This window comes from Artemia sp. Qi Xiang Cuo, chromosome 6 (genome assembly GCF_049724085.1).
Source record: "Artemia sp. Qi Xiang Cuo chromosome 6, ASM4972408v1, whole genome shotgun sequence".
NCBI classification, from domain to species: Eukaryota; Metazoa; Arthropoda; class Branchiopoda; order Anostraca; family Artemiidae; genus Artemia; species Artemia sp. Qi Xiang Cuo.
This window is the reverse complement of record NC_142799.1, coordinates 54211413-54226887: the sequence shown is the minus strand read 5'-3', so window position 1 is coordinate 54226887 and position 15475 is coordinate 54211413.

Sequence of the window (15475 nt, the reverse complement as noted above, 5' to 3'; positions counted from 1 at the left end):
TGGAAAGCTTTTGCTCTTTCGATCTGAAAATTTATATAGGCATAAACGAATCAAAATTCCAAGAATTTTCAAAGAATGTGGCCATTTTATGAGCTCTATTTCTTCTTCTAATTCACTAAATTAATTTTCAAAATAAAATTGTAAAAAAATGGCGGTAAATAGGTATGTTGTAGTGATGCATCCATATCAGTGGCAGTTATCTAAGGAGATGGTGTTAAAAGTGTTGCTCAGGGACCAAGCGGCTTTTAAAATACTTCCGATGCGATCTTTAACTTAAGTTGTTAACCCATGGATTTAATAAGGGGCTGTGCATCTCGATGTGCCATTTATTACGCCACCGTGGGTGGCGTGGGCCACCTTCTTGTGTGCAATTTTTGAAAATCGGAAACTTCAGGATTTATAACCTTCTACACAAAGTCAACTCGGCTTAATGAAAGTGTCATAACACTAAGAACATTTCAATTTGTTTTTTGATGTTTTGTAGAGGCTCATATTGCCCCCCCCCCCCCGAAAAAAAACAGTTTATTCCTAGTCAAAGTGACTTAGTCTTCTAAACAGCAATATTCAAACTTTTTTTGATACTTATGCATTATACGAGAAACGCACTCGAGAACTTGTATCGCGAACATGAGACATTAATCGTTTTTCACGGTGTTAATACCAGACAATTAGCTCCGACTGTGGAAACTACAACAACGAATTATGGAAGGGGGGCCGCCCAGAACGCATTATATTAAAAATGTAACCTAAACTAACCTTAACCAAAATACCAACTAAATATTTAATTAAAATATTGCTACAATGTAGTTTTCCACCGAGCCGAAGCTAATTGTCGTGTATTAACACCGGGAAAAACGGGTAATGTCTCATGTTCGCGATCTCAAGTTCTCGAGTTTGTTTCTCATATAATACATAAGTGCCCTTTTTTGCGTCCTGAATCATCAAAACCGTCCGAAATTTCATTCCTCTGCAGTTTTTCATTTTATGTCATAAAAATTGGTAAATTTTGCGCAACTTGATGCAAATCTTTTCTTTTTAATAATAATTTTAATTCATATCATTTTTTTTTTAACGCAGCACATTTTTTTTTACATTAAAAAAAGAAATATATAGATTCCACGTGCTGAATCCAGTGTTTACGTCTAAATAACTGCGCAATAGTACCATCTCGAGTTTCCTGAAAATGCATTTAAATTTCAATGGAAACTGAGTTCCAAAAATTCTGAACCACAAATGTAATTCCTGCTGAATTTAAAATGACGTCTTAAAGTGTTTTGTTTCATTCTCAGGTATCAAAGCTTGCATCCAGCCAAAATTTTTATTACCTTCTTTTGCAATATATGCTCGTTATAAAATCTTCAATTTAAGGGCATTGCTCATTCATAAGCGGACTGTTTTATACATTTTGAGGTGCAGAATTTAATATTCTTAGTAAATATAACCTGACAACCAAAATAGGAAAATCCTTCAGAAGGATTTGTCATCATTTCAATTTCTACTGTCGCTGCGCTTTCATTGTTTTTACTGTTACTATTGCTGCAGAAGTCGCTTCTATTGAAAAGGTTTTTTCTGAAATTCATGTGTTTGCAGAATCAAATATTCTAAGACGAATGATGAAAGATAACATCTTTAAAACTTTAGATACCCGTTTATAGGTTGGACCAAAGAGTATGGCTTATAGGTTGTACCAAATGGGTATAGGTTGCACCAAAGAGTATAAGAGTGGTGGGGCTCTAGTGTCGGCAAAGACAATATTAACGCCGATTAGTGTTTGGCGACACTTGGTATTTTTTCAAGTTTTGTAATCGTTTTTCTGGATAACTTTACCAACTTCATAACTTAATCCATTATTCTTATTTTTACACTGGAAAAAATGCCAAGTGAGCCAATTGCTAAATGGCATTGAGACGAAAATCATTAGTATGAAATACGGAACGGATAGCTTTTTTGTCATAAAATATTCACCAAAGAGTAAATAAGAAATAGTATTAAAAAAAAAAAACTAGAAAAGTGTTTTTCTCCAAATGCAATAATTAGTAAATAAATATTTTTGATATTTGAAAATTTAGTTTTTAAGAATAGAAAAAACACATCTGACAGTCCTGACATATTTACAACGATACAAGTATGACATTTTTTGTCACTACCACCCTGTTTTCATTTTCAATTCAAATAAATTTCAATGCCTGGGCTAGTAGTAAACAAAAATTTAAAACGAAAGGACTTTTGAAAACAATTACTACATCGAAAGAACTGGTAATTTTATACTGAATCCAGATATGTGAAATTCATTAATTTCAGTTGCCCAACGCTAAGAGCCTGAGGAAATTTGCCTGATTTTCGAAACGGGGGGGGAGGGGGGGGGAGATGAACCAGTAAGTATTCTTGTTGAAAATTCCATTAACAAACTCAGTATATAAATTAACCCTGTTGTAGGGGGTTTCAAGCTCTTATCTACAATAGTGTTGATTTCTGCATTTCTTCCAAGAAGACAGATTACAAATACGTGTTTGTTTGTTGTTGTTTTTTTCGTTTTTCTTTTCTTCTTAGATTATCTTTTCAACCCAGTAGTCTTAGAATATCAGGAGAGAGCTCATTTGAGCGGATATCAAAAGTTCTACTGCTCTTTTTACGAACCAGGAGTGATCGCAGTGGCGTAAGACCGATTTTTTTTCAAAGAATGAATTTTTTAAGTACTCATTACACACCATTGTCTAAATGACGTCATTACATTCTGTGAAATTTCATTAAAAATAGTGGCTCCTTCATTACAGAGTTTCTGGGCAATGTCAGGAACAGGGTTGCCAACTGGACAAATTTTATATCAAAAGGATATATTCCCATGTGCCGGGATCCAATGACATAGAAGGGCAAAAAAGTAATACATTTTAAAAAATTGGGATATAAAAGGGCTAAAAACGGACACATTTTATATATTTATGGCACGAAACGAAACATTTCCCAACTCGATATATATTATGGTAAAAAAAAATGTCAGTATTTTTGTTTTTCTTTTTTCAAGTTTTTTTTGAGCATCCAGGTTTTGCCAGAGATGCCATAAGGGATATTCTCTTGAGTAAGGGATTTATTACAGAATAAGGGCTTTACAATTTTACATGTTTATATGAGTTTCGTGCTCTCACGCTTAGTCATTTTGTATGAATGTTTTATACAAATATTTATCGTTTTAATAATGTTTGGTGTTAACTGACCGCTTTGAAAGATGTCACAGAGCGTATTTTGTTCAACAATACAACTGGTAAAAAAATACCACTAGTTTTTGACATTTTAAGATGGACGCATTTTAGCTAAATATGACACATTTTTGCATGCTCAGTGGACGAATTCATGGACCAGAAATTTGGGAACTCTGGTCAAGAACATTAATAATTAACGTAACGGAACAGTCACCTTTATTTTTAAGACACAACAACAGATATGATGCAATGCCACTCTCAAAGCCTGTTGAAACTAAGAAAAGAGGCACTAGAACAGTATCAACCAAAGGAATAAAAATAACTTGGAAAATCAGGTGCACATTTCATCTTTTAATTTACACAGATAACCCTGAAATTTCTGGGAATCATGGCCTAGCAAACGATTCTTAAGAGTTTTTCTACTAAAACGAATGTATGAACAATAACTAATTTACATAACTTGGGACAATAATGGGGTTACGTTGACCCTGGAGGTATACTTTCTAGACCTTTCAAAGTTTATCATAAAATGACTATCTCAAAATTTTGATCCAATATCGTTGGACTTGTTTTTCTTTGACAAAATATAACGAACGAACGATCGCAAAAATTAAGAGAGATAAATAAGCTTTGGGATCTAGTAACGTTTTGAAATGAATCACCTAGTAAAGAGTAATAGCTTCCAAAAATAGCTTTCGGGTTACTAGATATGAATTTCCAATATGCCAGATCTATAAATTGGGTATCACAAAATTGAGGAAGAAACTCCGAGAAGAAGAAGGTCCAGCTAAACAAGCAGTTGACAAAAAATGAGGCCTCTGAGGAAAACAATGACACTGTCAAGTTCATTGTTAAAAACAAACAGGATGAGAAGGTGGTACCTTGCAAAATAAACTTCAAGTTTAAAAAAATATATACTAACAACGATGAGTATCTTGCGGATATATGTTGTATCTACAATTATTCAGATGTAAAAGCGGGGGAGGGGGCAACAAATAATAAAATGCTCCGGTATAACCTTTGATATTCTTCAGAAGTATGCCGAATATATTCTGAAATTTTAAAGACTTTTCCTGTTTCTGTTATGATCTTAACTACAAGTCGATTATAAATTGACCGAATTCCTTGTTTTTAAAAAGTTTATGAAACACTTTTGCAACTATATTAATTCTCTTACAAATTAAACTGATGTTTCAAATCAATTCTTGCTAACCGTCTGCCAATCATTTTTTCAAATGTATCGGCCGCTTTAGGTATTTGTTACTGCATTAAAGAGAGAAACTGCTCAAATAGGCTCACAAGGTGCCTGAGAAATTGCGTGACTCTTCATGAATGTTTACTGTGCCAATCTGGGACACTTCCAAACAACTTAAAAGTATTGATCTATGCAATTTAACATCAATCAGTGTGGGTTTGGAGACCGATAGCACCATTATGCCTTAGATAGGCCCGGGCGTGCTTTGAAAAACGATGAGAAATTAAACTTAAGAACAAGTTTTTTTTCAAAACTTGTTATAAAAAACTATTAAGGAGCGACGTTGAAATTTATAAGGAACATAAATTATTCTGTATATGGGGGGGGGGGAGGCTGCTCCATTCTGAGCCCTCCGCACTTCACACTAAAGTTTAACTTTTTATCTCAGTTCTTTAAAAACTACTTCTCAAACACAAGGACCGTTGACATAGAATGAGAAGAATTTTCCAACCGCTATAAAACTTTGTGGGGTTTAGTGGCCGCTCCCTCCTGCGCCCCCGCTCTTCATGCTAAGGTCTGAGTTTGTGTCTCAATTTTTTAAGGACGACTGCTGAAACACAACCTTGAATTATAAAACACTATGAAACTGACCACCATATGCAGTAAAACAAAAAATAAAGACGGGTAAAAATACTAAAGACACATGAAGCCAAAAAGCTTAGGAGGATATAGCTTTACTTTGAAGATATATTTGTCCTTGGGAATCAGCGAAAATACTCGGGGGGAAAGGGGTTAGAATACATTTAATGTGTTCTATTTATTGTCATCACATCAAATTTGTAATAAGCAAAGGCTTTACATGGGTCGTTTCCGGGGGGGGGGGGTAAATTTTTTTTAATTTGATGTCTTGGTACTTCAGTAAAAAGTAATCTGGTCTCAATATTGGATAAAAGGTCGTACTACTTAATAGTTATCCCACGTGACCATATGTATATTGCCCAGCCACCCAGGGTTGATCCTAGAGTTATTGGTGCCCAGAGCATAATGAACCTCGATGTCAATGTCCAAAAATTTTATATGCACTAGCAAATTAATCACGCGTTCACCTTAAAAAAAAGTGTTTTGGTTGTAGCGCCCCCAATTACGGAATCTTGGATAGCTTGTCTTGGTTACCCCTCTTCCTTGGCGACCTTAAAGTCGTCCAACTGGAGTCTATAAGAAATAGCTAGTAAATTTGTATTTTAGACTCGATAGTTTTATAAACGCATATCCTGAACATTTTTTCCATTCCCTGAAAATCTTTTAAACTTGTCATTCAGACTCGTACAAGTCGATTTAGCTCCTATACCTGTCATAATACTGGATCAAAGTTCATCGTCTCTAAGAAGGGTGAGCCAATTTTTCCGATAGACGTAAATATTCTCTCTCAAAGGATTGACAAGGAACTGAGTGACAATTCCCTTGAAGGGCTTACAACTCCCTTCTCTTACATGTAAACTTTTTTTCTCATTATCGAACTGCTACTAAAACCACAATGATTTTTGGAAGAAAACAAAAAAAAACACCTGGGTTTTAGGTGAGAACCTGGGGGATGACGAAATGACGATGGTGGATATTGCAAAAGAGACTTCGCTTTTGTGGTAATTTGCTTATACTGGTAGATTGGAATGTGAGGTAACGGTACTATTCTAAAATATGGGAAACACGCGAGAAGTGAAGTTTGGTTAATGCTCATGAAATAAAACAAAATAGGATGAAAATATAATAATTATGAACAAACTTGGGCTATATATTTGCACATTAGGCGGATAAAGCAAAGCATATATTAAATATGGACCCTAACCTAACCTAGGTACCTTTTTCCCCCTAAACCCAAAGAAACTAAAGTTTAAAATAGTTTCCGGAGTGAGAAACCCTTGTTTTTACAGCTTCAGATAGGTAATTAACGAATAATGACTATCTGATCATTTCTTTTCTCGAGTCGCATTCTCGCGTGTTTCCTATATTTTAGAACAGTACCGAAGTAACAAAGTTTTGTAGTAAATAAAAGGTTACATTAGGTTAGGTTTCGCAGAGGATGTAAGTAATCAATTTCGTTTTCCGCTTGGTTTTGGTCAAAATCCTACCGATAATTTTTTTTTTTTTTTTTTTTTTTTACCGGCAAGTTCTAATGTAACCTAATCCAAATTGTGTAGTAAATAAAGGCTAGGTGTATATTTTAAAATAAATGCTTATATTTGGCCAGCGACCTCAATTCACAAAAATGTAGGGGAAGGGGGGCCAAATGTATTTTTCGAAATCTAGGGGGAGACAATTTTGCTATTTTTCAATGAAAATACCAAAAAAATTAATTTCTAATGAAAATACAAAAAGGTATCTTCAAAATACAAAGAAGAGGGGTAGTAAATTTTGAATGGTGATAGGAAGTGTCTCACCTAACCCCCCCCCCCCCCCCTCTGCGATTAACGCCACTGTATTCAGCTATACATTATGCATAGTGCAAAATTAATTAATGTAGCAACATGTTGCTTTACAACAAGATGTTGTATATATTTTGAACATTAATTTTTTACTGATCTGCATGAATTCTTTGTGATGCTATATAAGGACTTTGAAGCCCTGAGTTGGCATCTGACCGTCCAAACAGCTTTGAACAACACCAAGGTATGTTTCTCATTGGAAGTAGGTTTTCAGACTCCAAGTCCCATTTGAATGGTTCCTCGCCTGTTTTTTTATGACTATTACTGATTCAACACATTGACTTCCGTGAAAAGAAGAAATTTTTTTTTTATTGTCAATGTAAATCAAAATAAATATCGTTTTGACGCTAATTTGAGGCTACTATTGCAATATATATGTCCTCAACCTATCATTTTAAATATATATTTCGCAACTGGTGGACATCTCCCACCTAATGAAAATGTGAGACATGTAACGATTTCAATCACTATCGGTCCAAAGTGAGTCTTCTAACAAACCCGACTCAAATCTTAGACGCATTGACATGTTGTACCTCTTTCAAACCATGATCATTCTGGAAATAACAAGGGATTAGTTTCAAATAATTGAATGTAAAATCATTAAGATCGCTGCGTAACTGTTCTAAATCGTAGCGTGGGTGTTGTTTGGTTTCGTCGGGAATTGGTATTTAAAACTTTCTTAGCTTGTTTATTACAAGTTTGAGGCTAATATTACAAAGGAAGAGATGAAAATCATAGCGATGCCATTCCTGTCACTACTGCTACCAATTTGTTCTTTTTTTGTCCAGATCTGATCTGAATTGACGTTGGTGACCAAGGGCCACCCCCGAACTCGGCCTGATTATTTAGAAAATGTAATTAAGAATGTTAAGTTTCTTAGAAATGTAAAAAATAACGGTTCTGTCTGAAGCCAGACTTCCAGGCTCTGGACACATACATGTTGACGGATATTAACTCTTCTTCTCTGGAAAGGAGAGGAGGCGTGAAGGTTGGGTTGCCCCAGCTGTAAGCGAATCAGCTAAGAAATCGATGTTTGAGTTTATGCCGAAAACCAAAAAATTATCAAAGCTTCTTTTGCTAGTTCTCAGTCTAATTTTATAATCACTGCTGCTTATGCCCCAACGAATGAGGCTGATGATTCCATGAAAAATGCATTCTATTGTTCATTAAATGATCTAATCAACTCAGTGCCTGAACATGACATTTTTCTGTTATGTGGTGATTTTCATGCCAAAAAAAGTGATTGGCCAGCTCAATCTTGGTGTAACAAATGACTATGTAGTCCGTTAAATTGACCTCTGTGCCAGCCGTGGCCTGACTGTTGGTAGATCGAGGTTCCCATACCGCGATGCACACAAATATACATGGACTTCACCTGACGGGATATCACGGAATCAGATTTCTTATCAGAAAGTGGTACAAATGCTGTCTAGAAGATGTTCGATTTTTGTGGGGCTGATTCTTACTCTGCTCACCAACTTGTGATTAACAGTTTTAAATTGAAGCTAAAGATTGTCTCCAAGTCTGAAAGACTATGAAAATGTTTGATATTCAGAAGCTCCGTGATAAACAAGTACAGCGAGCATGCTGTGTTGTCCTTTCTAACAAAATTGCAAGCCTATTATGTGATGAAACAGTTATTTCAGTTGACGAAAAGTAAGGCAAAATTGTGGGCTCTGTAAGTAGAGACGCTGAAGAGTCAATTGGTCACACACACGAAAAAGAGTAAACAGTGGATCAAAGATGGCTCCTGGAAACTCATTCAAGACAGGAAAAAAAAAATAGAGACCCAGCTAGAATTCTGTGTCAGTAATTTCACCCCATCCCCTCCATATAAATATCACCTCAAGGCCCAGCATAAACAAACCCACGAAGCAGTAAAGCGGTCGACAAGAAATGACTTACCCTGGTTTTTGGAGACAATGCCAACCGAAGCTGGGACAGCTGCCAGCAAAGATGATAATAGAACACGATATTGAAAAACGAAGGAGGTCGTTGGTGACCTTTTAAGACTTTCATGTGCTGCCGAAAGCAAAACGAATGGACAACTTACATGGAAAGAAGAAAATTAATGACAAATGGGGCGAACACTTTAATGAAGTACTAAATTTTCCTGCCCCTGCTAATCATATAGAGCCTCCGCCTGGACTGACACTTTTCGACCTGGATATCAATGCCAAACCCATTAGAATGCTGGAGATCAACATAATAACAAAAGCTAAAACTTACAAAGCTGCTGGAGATGACAGCCTACAGCCTGAATTATTGAATTATGGTGCCACGGTTCTAATGAAACCTCTACATGAAATATTGAAACAGATCTGGGAAATTTAGAGTATCCCGAGCAATAGGAAAAAAGAGATATTTGTAGAACTTTCGAACAGTTTGTGGTAATAAATTGTAAGCAAGGAGCGACTCGGTCCAATAGTAATCGAAGCTCTAAAAAAAAAATTGATAACAATGGATATATTAAAAGAATTTAATTATTATGCTGAGTTGAAGTGTATATAGCCTATTAAATTTACCGTTACCCATTAAGAGCTAAGAGCCTGAGAAAATCTGCCTGATTTTCAAAAAAGGGAGGAAACATCCCCAAAAGTTCCAGCGATCTTCATTAAAATCGCACCGGTGGATGTTATGCAATTAACCCCTTGTTTACATTATAGTATTTGTTATTGCAAGACAATATGAAATTTTTTGGAGGATTTTCTACTGGAGGGAATTTTACCCGGGAAATTTACACCCTGAGAGAGAGGGGAGGGGATGGAATTTTCTGGCAAGAACTGAAAAACGGTCGGATATTAATTTAAATAAAGTTTTTTTAACTTAAAATATTGAGCAAGATTAATACTTAGAACAAACAGAAAGGATTAAGTACATAAGGAGAATACCTCTTCATCAGCTCTTTACGGTAAAGGTTGACATTTTCGTTTTTTTATCACAATTCCTTAAGAAAAACTCCTCAAATACAAAAGCCTTTGAGTTTGAATGAGAAGCATTCTTTAAGGATTTTAATGCTGTAGCGTAAAAAGTGATGGTTGAGGAAGGGGCAGCCCCCCTCATATACGGAGTAATTTTTTTTTTTTAGTTTTAAGGGTGCTCCTTGGTTTCAGCTGAAAAAATATATCTTGTTTTAATTAATTTGAGAAAGGCCGAACCGTTGACGAGATCCTGAAAGATGGACATCACGGTTTGAGGCCAGGCAGGTCATGTGCTAATCTGATTTTTATTTGAAAGGTATTAATTGAAGAATATAACGAGTGGCAGACTAAAATGTTAATTGCATTTAGCGACTTCTTAAAGGCTTTTGACACAGGGAATCTCTATAGAAGATGCTACGACATTACGACTTCCCTGTTAAAACCATTAAAAATATTGTTGCCTTATTTAATGACCAGCAGGGTGCTGTACGAACCGGACCTGATGGGATGATGCCAGGTCCGTTCCGGTGTACGACAAGGCTAGTAGGAAGCTATCAGGAGGTACGAAACGTACACCGTGCTGTCATCTACAATTAAGTCTAACGCCGACGGGACATAATTTATTCAAGGATTATCGATCGAGTCTAATGAGGTCAAGGTCAACTGATTTGTAGTTGTTCGTGATTGTATAATTACAATGAGATGAGGTTTGCGCATGCGCATTTAAGGTGGGAAGATATGTATTGATCTAGGACTCGAGGGGGAAGTGGATTTCTAAGAACTTAATTGTTTAACGGAAGGGAAAGAGGAATTCCGAGAAATTGATTGCGTAACTGAGAGGGGAGTGGATTTTCGAGAAATTGATTTACATAATCGGTGGGTAATGTATTGATTCGATAAGGGGAAACAGGATCACGTGTCTCCTTCTAAGCCAATCAGAGAGTCGAAAATATTAGCGGGGGTGGATTGCAGAGAATATAAGGAAAGGATTTTTGCTATAGTTTTTATTAGTTTGTGAATAGAATTCAAAGGAGTGAGAACAGTTTGACTTTACTCATTTGGATCTACTTGTAGTGATGATGAGTGGAATGCTTAACCTATTAGAAGTTGATAGTGGGGTTGGTGGCAATAATACAAGAGCACCAAACGTGGCTGTGGAAATAACACGAGGATCACGGCTTTGTCTGGAATGGGATGAAGTATATGCAAGATATGTGATATCCTTGAGCAAATTTAAAATGGAAGATCAACTATGTTTCGCTCCCCCTTCGAAAGAGGTGACGTCACAGAATTACTCCTCTCACCTTACCTACACCCTGAATTTATCGCACGAGGATGATCAGTTTCGTTTTAGCTGGGAGAGAGTTGACATCGGAAACCAAAAAAATGTTCTATACATGTCCACGATGCTTGTACACTCTTGGCAGTTGGACACAATGTGATACTTGTAGAATCATTGATGACTATAGTAAAAAATGCAAATTATGTAATCCTTGTAAATTACATAGAGGCTATGCAGTACAAATTAAAGGATGTAATTCATGTCTTGAAGAGATTTGTGTATTGATCGAGTCTAATGGGGTCATGGTGAATTGATTTGTTGTTGTTCGTGATTGTTTAATGACACTGGGATGAAGTTTGCACATGCGCATTGACGGTGGAGAGAGATGTATTGATCTAGGACAAGAGGGAGAAGTGGATTTCCGAGAACTTGATTTACATAAATGAAGGGGAGAGGATTTCTGAGAAATTGATTACATAAAAGAAGGGGACAGAATTTCTGAGAAATTGATTTGCATAATCGAGGGGAATTATTGATCTACTAAAGGGGAATTAGAAACGACATCACTTGTTTCCTAGGAATTATACGGTATTCTAAAGAGATAGAAATTCTATTTTTAAATATGGCTTCTCTCATCTTACGTGATAGAGATAAATTAATATTATATTTTTAAATATGGCTTTTCAGATCTTTAGGTCAGAGTGATAAATTAACATATGATAGAAACCAAAACAGGGTAGTTTGGAACATGTATGAAATGACGAGATTAACGTAAGAAAGAGTTTTTAAGGAAAGTCAAATCTGAAAACGCAGGGATGCGAAAACAAAAGGAGCACGCAGGAATTAGTTTTCGCGGATTATATGGGCAAGACCGTTTGAGACATTCTAGAAGATGATTTGGGATGAAACTCTGTGGTCGTTATAATACACAAGTTCCATTTGAACAGTGTTGTGGTGTCCACTACCCCAACCCCAAAGGGGCCCAATACCCCACCCCAAAGGGCCCCAAAGGGCCCCCCAGACTCCCAAAGGGCCTCCGGTCCCCCCGGACTCTCAAAGGGCCCCCAATCCCCTACCCTAACCCCAAAGGGTCCCAATCCCCCCAACCCCAATGGGCCCCAAAGGGCCCTATCCCCCGGACCCCTAAAAGGCCCCCGGACCCCTGGCCCCCCAAAGGGCCCCCCGAGCCCCCAGTTCCCCAAATACCCCCCGGGCCCCAGAAGGGCTCCCAAAGTTTTAGTTTATAGTTTTAGCTTGGAATTTCAGCTTAGAGTTTTAGTTAGAGTTGAAGTTTAGTTTAGTTATAGTTTAGAGTTTTACCTTAAAGTCTTAGCTTAGAATTTTAGTTATAGTTCTATTTTAGTTTATTTATATTTAAGAGTTAAGAGTTTTAGCTTAGAGTTTTAGTTAGGGTTCTACTCTAGTTTAGTTTTAGTTAAGAGTTTTAATCAAGAGTCTTTGCTTAGAGTTTTAGGTAGAGTTCTAATTTAGTTTAGTTATAGTTAAGAGTTTGTAGTCTTACCTTAGAGTCTTAGCTTAGAGTTTTAGTTAGAGTTGAAGTTTAGTTTAGTTATAGTTAAGATTTTCTATTTTTATAATAGATTTTTAGTTTAGAGTTTAGTGAGAGTTCAATTGTATTTAAGTTTTAGTTAAGAGTTTAGAGTTATAACTTATAGTTAATTCATAGTTTAAGTTTAGTTTTAGTTAAGAGTTTAGAGTTTTTGTTTATAGTATTATATTATAGTATTATTTAGATTTTACGTCTATTTTATTTATAGTTAAGAGTTTAGAGTTTTAGCCTAGAGTCCTAAGCTAAGAGTCCTTTAGCCTAGAGGTTAGGTTTCTCCACGTTTAAGTTAGGTTAGGTTAGCTTATCATGAGCGCTCATAATAACTCTTAACTATAACTAAACTAAACTTGAACTCTAACTAAAGCTCTTGGCTAAGACTCTAAGCTAAAACTCTAAACTCTTAATTATAGCTAAATTAAACTTCAACTCTAACTAAACTCTAAGCTAAGATTCTAGGCTAAAACTCTCAACTCTTGGCTTAGAGTCTTAGCTAAGATTTTTAGTTAGAGTTGAAGTTTAATTTAGTTATAGTTAAGAGTTTGGAGTTCTACCTTAGAGTCTTAGCTTAGAGTTTTAGTTAGAGTTCTAGTTTAGTTTAGTTATAGTTAAGAGTTGAGAGTTTTACCTTAGAGTCTTAGCATAGAGTTTTTGTTGAAGTTCTAGTTCACTTTAGTTTTAGTTAAGAGTTTAGAGTTTTTATCTTAGAGTCTTAGCTTAGAGTTTTTGTTAATGTTCTAGTTTAGTTTAGTTTTATTTAAGAGTTTAGAGTTTTAGCTTAGAGTCTTAGCTTAGAGTTTTAGTTGGAGTGGAAGTTTAGTTTAGTAATAGTTAAGAGTTCAGAGTTTTAGCATAGAGTCTTAGCTTAGAGTTTTTATTAGAGTTCTATTTTAGTTTAGTTATAGTTAAGAGTTTATAGTTTTACGTTAGAGTCTTAGCTTAGAGTTTTAGTTAGAGTAGAAGTTTAGTTTAGCTACAGTGCCGTGTGTAGAATTTTAGCTTAGAGTCATCTGTCAGGGTTGAAGTTGAATTTGTAGTTTAGGTAATATTTAGTTAAGACTTTAGAGTTTTAGATCAGAGTCATAGCTTATAGCTTTTCTTACAGTTGAAGTTTAGTTTATTAATAGTTAAGAGTTTAGAGTTTTAGCTTAGAGTCTTAGCTTAGAGTTTTAGTTAGAGTTCTAGTTTAGTTTAGTTTTAGTTAAGAGTTTAGACTTTTACCCTAGAGTCTTAGCTTAGAATTTAGTTAGAGTTCTTGTTTAGTTTAGTTGTAGTTAAGAGTTTAGAGTTTTAGCTTAGAGTCTTAGCTTAGAGTCTTAGCTTAGAGTTTTAGTTAGAGTTGAAGTTTAGTTTAGTTATAGTTAAGAGTTTAGGGTTTTAGCCTAGCTTAGAGTTTTAGTTAGAGTTCTAGTTTAGTTTAATTTTAGTTAAGAGTTTAGAGTTTTAGCTTAGAGTCTTAGCTTAGAGTTTTAGGTAGAATTCTAGTTTAGTTTAGTTTTAGTTAGGAGTTTAGAGTTTCAGCATAGAGTTTTAGCCTAGAGTTTTAGTTGGAGTTGAAGTTTAGTTTAGTTATAGTTAAGAGTTTAGAGTTTTAACTTAGAGTCTTAGCTTGGAGTTTAGTTAGAGTTGAAGTTTAGTTTAGCTATAGTTAAGAGTTTTGAGTTTTAGCTTAGAGTTTTAGATTAGAGTTTTAGTTAGAGTTTAAATTTAGTTTATTTATAGTTAAGGGTTTAGAGTTTTAGCTGAGAGTCTTAGCATAGAGTATTTAGTTAGAGTTCTAGTTTAGCTTAGCTTTAGTTTATAGTTTTAGCTTGGAGTTTTAGCTTAGAGTTTTAGTTAGAGTTGAAGTTTAGTTTAGTTATAGTTAAGAGTTTAACTTAGAGTCTTAGCTTAGAGTTCTAGTTTAGTTTAGTTATAGTTAAGAGTTTAGAGTTTTATCTTAGAGTTTTAGCTTAGAGTTTTAGTTAGAGTTCTACTTTAGTTTAGTCTTAGTTTAGAGTTTTAGCTTAGAGTCTTAGCTTAGAGTTTTTGTTAGAGTTCTAGTTCAGTTTAGTTTTAGTTAAGAGCTTAGAGTTTTAGTTAGAGTTGAAGTTTAGTTTAGTTATAGTTAAGAGTTGAGAGTTTTTGCATAGAGTCTTAGCTTAGAGTTTAGTTAGAGTTGAAGTTTAGTTTAGCTATAGTTAAGAGTTTGGAATTTTAGCTTAGAGTCTTAGCTTAGATTTTAAGTTAGAGTTCTACTTTAGTTTAGTTTTAGTTAAGTTTTTAGAGTTTTAGCTTGGAGTCTTAGCTTAGAGTTTTAGTTTGAGTTCTAGTTTAGTTTAGTTTTAGTTAAGAGTTAAGAGTTTTACCTTAGAGTCTTAGCTTAGAGTTTTAGTTAGAGTTCTAGTTTAGTTTAGTTTTAGTTAAGAATTTAGAGTTTTACCTTAGAGTCTTAGCTTATAGTTTTATTTAGAGTTCTAGTTTAGTTTAGTTTTAGTTTAGAGTTTTACCTTAGAGTCTTTGCTTGGAGTTTTAGTTAGATTTGAAGTTTATTTTAGTTATAGTTAGGAGTTTAGAGTTATAGCCTAGACTCTTAGCTTAGAGTTTTAGTTAGAGTTCTAGTTTAGTTTAGTTTTAGTTAAGAGTTTTAGCCTAGAGTCATAGCTTAGAGTTTAGTCAGAGTTGAAGTTTAGTTTTACTTAAGAGTTTAGAGTTTTAGTTTAGAGTCTTAGCCTAGAGTTTTAGCTAGAGTTGAAGTTTAGTTTAGTTTTAGTTAGGAGCTTAGAGTTTTAGCGTAGAGTCTTAGCTTAGAGTTTTTGTTAGTGTTCTAGTTTAGTTTAGTTATATTTTGGTT